We start from the raw sequence: 9,197 nt of genomic DNA on the forward strand, positions 1-9,197 counted from the left end.
GGACATTACTAGCTGCTGTAACGAACAAGCACTAAAATGTCAATGGCTTGGCATGACAATGCTTGATTCTTGCAGATGTAACAGGCAACACATGCGGGTCTGGTGAACAGCAGCTCTCCTCCACCGGGCTCCTGCCATCCTAGAGTCCTGCCCTCCCTTCCATCCTCAGAGTCATTGGCATCCAGCCAGCAGGCATGGAACAGGGTTTGAAGGTACATAAATGTGAAGATTTTATGGGCCAAGTTTAGATATGGTGCACATTTGTTCTGGTCTGGTTCCATAGAGAGTTCTCAGTCACATGACCACACCTAACTACAGGGAGGCTGGGAGCTACGCTCTAACTGGCATAAAGATGGGCTAGGCAAGTTCGGTGGACAGCTAGCAGTCTCTTCCACAGCACCCATGTGCACCCCCCCTTCCCACACATGGATCACACTCTATCTCTTCCAAAGAGACACATCCCAAAGCGCCATCTATTTTAGCAACCCTTGCAAAAATTAGATTTAAGAAAACTCATAGCTAGATCAAGTGACTAATGATATGTTAATAAACTCTGTAGTGAGTCCAATGCAACATTGAGAACACTGCCAAAGTCACATTCCAGGAGTGTATTATTTTCCAAGCAAGGGAGCTTATGACCTTGGCAGCTGGCTTTCAGAAGCCAGTGACTGCACTTAGCAATATTTTCAGCTCTTCCTTTGAACATTGAAAGGGATGGTATTCAACCAGCAACTGAGATGATACATTCTAGTTTTTCAACAACTCATTGTTTAAAAGGTTCTTTAATACCTAGCCAACGTTTCCCTCTTGTTGGCATTGAGCCAAAGCATTTTGCTCATGTCTGTCAGTGGGCACTGCCTGCCATACCAATAAAAAGAACAACAAGATCAAGCATGAAAAGGGAGCAATACCTGTCTTTGCATACCTTTCTCCTGCCTTTTCTGCTGCGCAGTGATGGATACATTCTTGCTCTGAGACAGCCACCTGACGTTTGAGTTACATGTAGCACTACAATGTCCTTCTGTGTTCTCAGGAAGTCTGCTGCACACCCCACTGCCTACCTGACAAAGCAAGAGAAGAACACCGCATCAACTAACTCGAGCCTAATAAGGCATCATTTACTCTACTTTATGATCAATGAAAGTTTTATTACTAATTTATCAACCACTTCTCTTCTATTAAAACTTATTTATGTTCCTTTGCTCTTTGAAGTCTTTCTTTCATCTGATATTGAAGACCAATGCTTTTTTTTCCTTAACAGTATTGTGCTTTTCTCACTGATCTCCTGAATTGGTCAATTTAAAAAATTAGTTTTCTCATTCTAAAATATCTCATTTTGTATTATTTTTATTGATCTCGTTGTAATTTATTTGTCTCCTCCAGCCAGCTGTCTTTGTACTTCAACTTATTCCTCCTCTGAGGAGTTACCGTGTAAATTTTCTTTGCCTGAATCTGTTTCTCTTCATCCTCAACGCTCAGGACAGATGGACAGGGAACCTTGAGCTGTAGCAACCTCACAAGTAGTTTGGAGGTACAGCTTCCTGCTGCCAGGGTGTTAGCCTTGAGTGTGGCACCAGAAGGCCTCTCTTCCCCCAGGGGTGCTCAGCAGAAAGGTCTGCCTTGGCCCAGCCTCAGAGGGAGGTAGAAACTTAGTGCACTAGGCAGCTTCTCCCATAGTTCTGCTACCTGGGAGGCCCAGAGGTGCTCTTAGGATTATGCACAAGGGAGACACAACACACTGTCTGGGGGCCATAGGTCTCCAGGGACTGTGGAAGTCTACTGCCCTCACCCAAACACCCAGGCGCCTACCCAGTGGGGCAAAGTCCTGCACCTGACCCTTGGCAGAGCCTAAGGGTCACACCCAACTGGTCCTGCCTACTTGCAAGCCCAAGACAGATGGCAGGTGATCAGAAGGACATTAGACAAGGAGGTTATCAGAAGTATCCACTCATGGCCAGCTTCCCATAATCACCTCTGCTAGATGCAATTTAAGAATCTTAAAACTCTGATAAAATTTCATTTTTCATCTATCTCTTTTAAAGAATGAAATTTGGCTATAACTCCAATCATTTACCCAAGACTCTTGAGAACCAGAAGATAATCTCTCAGTTGGCTTGAGCATTTGCGGAGAAGCATCTTTTATTCTGGTAACTTGATTTTGTTTCAGAAACAGACAGGGCCCTCAGCTAGTCACTGATGTTTTTGCATCTCCATATCACTGTACTCATAGAGCCGGTTCCAGAACATTAATTGTTTGACCACGGCCAGTTAGAAAGAAAGAGTTACAAGAATGCCAATCTTGATTGCATGCAGAAATCTTATAGGGATCAATAATAATGCTCTTTCACATGTACTGTGACACAATTACTATATGCCAGACCTTCTGAGGAAGTATTTTCTATAAATAATTCCACCGAATTATCCATTCCAGCTGATGCAATAGCAAGTCTAAAGAATAGTAAGAAAAAAGCTAGTGTGGTGTTCTCAATGTTCTCAGGCTGGTGGTGGGAGTCGGTGCAACTCCTCAGCCCTCCCTCTTAGCAGCCCCGTCACCTTGCCTCCTCCTCCTGCCGGAGCAGAGGTTCCATAACTCTGGGATTTTAGTGAACCAGTAGAATGTCAAAATAGGCATATTTTGGTAAATGAACATTTTTGTTGCCAAGTATCTTCCGCTCAAAAACATCTATAATCTATTCTTACTGCCACTGCATAAAATAAAATATTAATTCCAAAAAAGTAGGAAGGACAAAAATCTCATAACTTTTAAGTGAAAAAAACTATGAATGTTATGAAAATCTCATTAAAATGTGAAAGTTCCATTCCTGGGCTTCCTTGATCCCCAGGCTGAAGCAGGTCTGAAGACTTTACCTGAAGACCCAAATCAGGGCCAGGGGGAGTGTTTCTGAGGCCATCAGTGGCCATCAAGCCCTGAGCACATTTACTGAAAGCTGTAATAAAAGGGTATCACTCAGTTAAAGTTGGCTAAGGGACACAATGATCAGGCAGGGGTGCCTGTCCTTCCTCTTGAAAGGTGGGGCCTCCCAGTGGAGAGAAATCGTGCGTTGGACAGAGCACGGATTCTAGGTCCAGTACTGTCATCGCCCAAGCACAGGGGACGTTTAGGCTCACACCCATCACTAACAAGAACTCCAAGTTTCTTCCCGGCAGTGAAATGCTACAGATTATTTTGGAATCCACATGGAAACCTAACAGTTCCAGGAACAGCAACTCTTACAGGGCACATGGCAACTTCTCAGCCTGCTCCCAGACAATGGCCAAGTGTACATGGCAGAGCTTGCAGGCTTCAGAAACGGCTAACCCACGCCAAGTCCTGATTGTCATTAGTCGTTGTGTTGGCAACAATATGGCTATGAAAACTACACTGACAGCTTGCCTCCCGAGGGCATTCTCCTACACTTTTTGTTTTCAATAAAATAAACACAGAAGAGTCATCATTATCACTGCTGCTTTCAGTGTGAATTTTCTCTTAACAACTTTCTGGCCGACTCAGTGTCTCTCTGCCTCCTTTAGTATAACTAGACAGAAATAGCAGGAAGGTGCGACTGCCATTGCAAAGCTCTCTATTCGTATACTGGCAAATGCAAAACATGCTGCCAGAAAGTGCTAGAAAGTGCACTCCAAAGCCACAGCAACGATTCTCCAATCCTCTTTACCCACGTCAGTGCGGGACATGATAAAATGCCAGTGGCCACACTAACCGCCTTGCTGCACTGAAAACGAAACTAAGAAGTAAATATCTGGGTTGGGATTTCCATGTCTCCACCTGAGGGCAAAGGAAACTACAGACCTATAAGAGTGCGAAAAGCAGGGAGAGACTCTTCAGGGTCAGAGGAAAACAGGTTTTCCACATCTCTCCTCCTCCCACCCTTCCTATCTCGAGTTCCTTCTGCTTGATGTCTACCTGGCTTTGACCCACTTGGATGTCAACACCAAGAGTTTAAAATACAGCAGTATAAAAGAGTGCACAAAAGCCCTCATTGGAAGCTGCCTGATCCAGTTGAATGTAAACAATTTGTCTGATAGACAATGCTAGGAAATTGGTGACCTTTGTTCCCCTTGTTCCTGTCCCCTCCTTGCTCACCCAGCCCCTCTAGCACTAAGAGGGGCCTGTGAAAGCAAACTGGCTTCTAGCAGGACCCTGGCTCCATCACTCAACAGCTCTGTGATTGTGGCAGGTCAGTTAAGCTCTCATCGCCTTTATTCCCCTTCTATAAAATGGGAATAATAAACAGAAGTCACAAGTCATAGAGTTGTTGTAGGGGATAAAATGGGATAATGGGTGCAAGAGAAATTAGCATGAGAGCATCTAGGAAGCTCCAATGTTAACTATCAGTAATGCTGTTCTTTTTATTAACCACCCTATGCCTCCACGCAAATTGGAAAGGATCAATTAACCAGTACTGAGACCAGGGTAGAAGTTCATTAAAACTAATGTAAAAACCAGCGATGTTTTCATGTTCAACCTTAATTGTGAAATAAAAATCTGTTTCCCAGGTTTCATTTATTCAACAGATATTAATTGGAAACATATAAGATGCTGGGTACTATTAATACAAAGTATGCCCAGTACACAGAAGGTGCTCAGGAAATGTTTGACGAGTGAATGAAGTAATGAGTGACCTTCCCACAGATGCCCCTCCCAGATAAAACTGCAGAGGTCACTGGGGACAGAAAGTCCTGTCCATCCCTTCACCCCCAGCCCCTTCCAACCTAGGCAGTCCCCATTCCAGCTCAGGGCTGCCTGCCTGCAGAGCCACTGGCTTTAGACCTTCTCCTGTTTCCTTGCTTGGCTTCCAACCAAGAAGTTCTGACAAAGAAGCAGTCATTAGAACACATCCTCTTTGTATTGCTATAGTCTGGGATTATAAAAGATGTTCAAAAGGAAGGTATCTCACATGCATATAGAAAGTACCTTCACCCTTTACTCCAATCAAGGACTCACTCTTATTTTGTCCTGTATAACAGGGCCATCTCCCAGACTTCCAGTACCGACTGAGGAAGGAATGGTGTGTGCAGAGCTGGCGGAGGGCACCATCAGGTGCCGCATCTGTACTTTGCTAGGCTCTGGGAATAGTCTAGTTGTGCCCACATCTTTATCTTTACAGAGTGCATATCAATTGTTTTTAAACTCCAGTATCCATTCTCCCTTGTTTTGGTGACTTGGGACATGCCTCCTCCTTAGGAGTAGGACCCGCGGTCGGGGGGCACCCCATTCTCTGAAATGGAGCAAATCTCACAAGCCTGCCCATCAGGGCACTCAATGTACACAGCCACAAGGGCGGGTGAGGGAGGGCACCTGACCCAAGTTGGTCTGCTCAGAATGGGTCCCAGGACTAGAGCAGGAGATTCTAGAAAGAAACAGCATCTTCTTTTACTTTCAATATGGACTGGGGAAGAGTGACCTCAGAGCCACAAGATGATGCCTGGGAAAAAAGCAAAAAAGGAAAAGAGAGCTCTGAGCCACAGGAAAGGACAGCTTTGACACGTTCACTGAAGCCCCTGAATCAACCCATGCTGGAACCCAGATTTCCTCTGGAGTTTTCGACTCTGTGAGTATGTAAATTCCTTTATTCTTTGTTTAAGCCATCAAAGTTGGCCTTTTAATTACAACCAAAAAAGTCTTATGTTATCCACAGAACTTGTCACTGTGCCCAAAGTTTCACATTACTATTCCTTTGCATTAATGCAGGAAATAAAGCTGTAGGATTGCAAATGTGTTATCAGCCATCAGCCCAAGAAGGCTTGGTAGTTTGATAACTAGCATTGTCATTTACCTTGTAGGACCCACAATCAGACTGTAAGGACCCCAAAAATCGAACTCAAAACCACACTGCACAGTGCAGCAAAGTCTACCGTGAAGTTGCAAAGCCCATACCTGCCTCTTAAGTGATCGTCCTTAGAGTTCTGTGGACAGCAATAACTCAGACACTGGAAACTTCTTGAAAGTGTGGGCCTCGCTCTAAGCTATGAACAGGTAGGATTATAGAGGCAGAGGAAAACATTTCTTTTGTTCAGTGAGCCTTTTGTTTCCAGTGACTTCCAGAGACAGGTTGAGCCCTAGAAGAAGAACCTAGAATTTTCTTTCCTGGATTCAGTTGCTTTGCTAGATTGGCTATGAGCCACTTTTTCAATGTCTTTATCCAAAGTTGGAAAATCAGGTGGAGCTTTATGAATCCATGAGCTTGAAATTCTTTGATTCCACCAATCTGTGATATTTATGGAGCACCTACCATGTACCAGATGCTGCACGAGTGACGGGGCCCCAGGTGGCAAAGGTGAAAGAGCACATTTCCTTCACCGAGCAGCTTGGAGTCCAGTGGGTGTCGCACACAACTCCTTCCACAGCCACAGGAATATGGTCAATGCCGTGACAGAGATGAGCATGCAGTGACACCAGGAAATGACAAGGGCAATGACAAGGGCAAAGTGATGGAGGAGGGGACTCAAGACAAGGTGACGTTTGAGCAGGAAAATGTGGGGGAGAGGAGGATTGCAGGAAGAGGGATTAGCATCAGTGACCTTTAGGGCATTTAGTGAACTGAGTTCATTTGGTAAACTGAGCTCAGGTGTGAGGGGGGGCAACTGTGAGCAGAAGCAAACCCATCATCATAAACGGCTTCTGCTGCCAAGCCAAGGACAGCTTTTGACTCCGGTTGCGTATCTTCCGTTGCTCCCCATTTGCTACAGAATAAAATCTAGAATGCTGACTTCCTTGAATCAAAACCAGCAAGACTTTATTTTGCATTTTTACATCCTAGTAGCAAAGAGAACCAGATACATGATGAGTGCAGAATCTGAATATGGCATTTTTGTTCAAATCAGCTGTATCCCGTCCTTATCTCCACTGTCCCGGTAACCCTGGGTCCAGGAGACGGGAGGAGCCACAAATACCCCAAGAGTCCCGTGCTCCACCCCGCCCCCATGCGCACATGAGAATCATTTTTCATTTGCTATGAAGTCATTCCGAAAGTGCCTGCTTTTCATTAAGATGGTAACACGATAGCCCCTCGGGGGCCGCGCGTGCAGCAGAAGTGAAACAGCCTTTTCCTTCCGACTGTGGCATTTTCTTTCCCAGCTCTCCTCGGCCTGAGTGTGGCGGAGTCCTTTGTCTTTTGTTCAAAAAAACTACGCCTAAACCTCAGACTCCGTGGTGTTTTTGCTGTTGCTTTGTGTGTGTGGTTTTGTTTGTTTTGACATGCATCTTTGCATAAAATGGGCCAGGTTCAAAAGGCACGGGCTCTTTTTCCCACACGCGTGGCTGTCGTGGGTCAGATGCGTCCCAGGTGTGGCTCCGGCCACATTCCGCTTGCACGTGATTCTCATTACGCGATCCCCAAGGGTTGTGAAAACATTTGCTCGAGCCTCCCGCAGACAGCCACAGCCATGAACCGGCAAACGCCGATTGCAAAAGCACTGTTTATTTAAAATGTCTCGCAAGCAGTCACCATCCTGATGCCCACTCAGCTCCGCGCAGCCCCGCTGTCCCCACGCAGGTGACCCCTGTTGCCTCCTCCCTCGCCGTGTTCCCGGGCCCGCCTGGGACATCCCCAAGACTGGGACGACAGCCCCGTAGACACCGGCTGGCGCAGGCGCCGTGGGGCCTCTGACGCCCACACCTTGTTCCAGCAGCCGGCCGGTGGCAGCGCGCACAGCCCGGACGCGCCCTTGCAGCCTTTTGGGAAACACCCCCGCCCCTTCCTGCGCCCTTTTAAGGTCGAAAGAGGCTAACACAGAGAGGCAAAGCGAGTCTCCATAAAACCCAGAGAGGAGGCTGCACGTCTCCTGTCTGCATCCTGTCTGGAGTCACAGCTGGGGAAAAAACAAAACAAAAAACGAAAAGCGTAGATTCGATCACCCCTTAGCTAAAAGCGGCGTAGAGGGAAACTGACGGGACCCCTAAGGGACGAGAAGGAACTTCTCCTACGAGAGCACTGGCCGGCGAGGACGCCGGCGCATTTGTGGAGGACACTAAGGGGCGACTTTGCGAAAGTCACTTTTCCCCTCGGTGCCTCAGTTTCCCCACTTGTAAAATCAGGGGTTGGCCCAGGTGATCCCTCAGCTACCTTCGCTGTCGAAATATTACGATTCTATTTTATTGAATATGGGTCTTTTTAAAAAAAAAAATGGAGTAAGACTGTGAATTTAATTCGACTAATGACATTTTCGCGAAGCAGGTGAGGAAAAGAAATCTCTCACTTGTCATCGAAAGGAATCGCCTTGAGGGCGGGGAGGGAGGGAGACAGCTTTAATCACGTAGAGTACGTGGAATAGGAATCAAGGTGATGTGCTTCCTTTTCGCTCTTTTAAAGGACTGAGCGTGGAAAGTATTCTTGCGAGTCGCCTCCTTCTGTCCCGGGATGTTGGAGACCCGCCCCAGCAGCGAGCAGCCCGCATGGACGCGGAACCCGGCAGAGCAACGGCAGCGCTGGCGGCGAGCAGAGGCCTGCAGGCCCACGCCACGCCCACACCGGCCGCGCCACGCCCACGCCGGCCGCGCCACGCCCACGCCACGCCCACGCCGGCCGCGCCACGCCCACGCCACGCCCACGCCACGCCCACGCCGGCCGCGCCACGCCCACGCCACGCCCACGCCACGCCCACACCCACGTCGGCCCACGCCACGCCCACGCCACGCCCACGCCGGCCACGCCACGCCCACGCCGGGCCCACGCCACGCCCACGCCGGGCCCACACCCACGCCGGCCCACGCCACGCCCACGCCGGCCCACGCCACGCCCACGCCGGCCCACGCCACGCCCACGCCAGTCCCCAGGAAGTCCGCGGTGACCCCGCAGCCCTCAGCCTCCTTCCCGGCTCAAGCTCCTCCGCGGAACAGAGAAAGAAGAACGGAAGGGCAGCTCGATTTAGATCCCCATTACATGAGCTTATGCTCGAGTCTATTTTTTTTTTTTTATTCTTTTCACAAATGAAAACGGGCATATATTTGTGATATACAACATGATGTTTTAATATATATGCACACTGAGATAGCAAATCGAGCTGATTAACTTATCTGTCACCTCACATACTTATTGTTTTGTGGTGAGAACACTTAAAATTTACTCTCAGCAATTTTGAAGTATACATTATTATTAGCTATAGTCACCGTGTTGTGCTGTAGGTCTCTAGAACTTAGTCCTCTTAACTGAAACTTTGTACCCTTTCACTAACATCTT

At 47.6% G+C, this 9,197-nt stretch overlaps 1 non-coding gene across 1 annotated transcript; it reads left to right on the forward strand.

Annotated features, from left to right (window-relative positions):
• Positions 1 to 7,721: 7,721 nt before the first annotated feature.
• LOC142874740 (small nucleolar RNA SNORA26) lies at positions 7,722 to 7,832 on the forward strand. Its single transcript, XR_012922374.1, has one exon. It is a non-coding gene; the product is annotated as a small nucleolar RNA SNORA26 (small nucleolar RNA).
• Positions 7,833 to 9,197: the final 1,365 nt, after the last annotated feature.

The sequence above is a fragment of the Microcebus murinus genome, chromosome 12 (genome assembly GCF_040939455.1).
Source record: "Microcebus murinus isolate Inina chromosome 12, M.murinus_Inina_mat1.0, whole genome shotgun sequence".
In the NCBI taxonomy this organism is placed as follows: Eukaryota; Metazoa; Chordata; class Mammalia; order Primates; family Cheirogaleidae; genus Microcebus; species Microcebus murinus.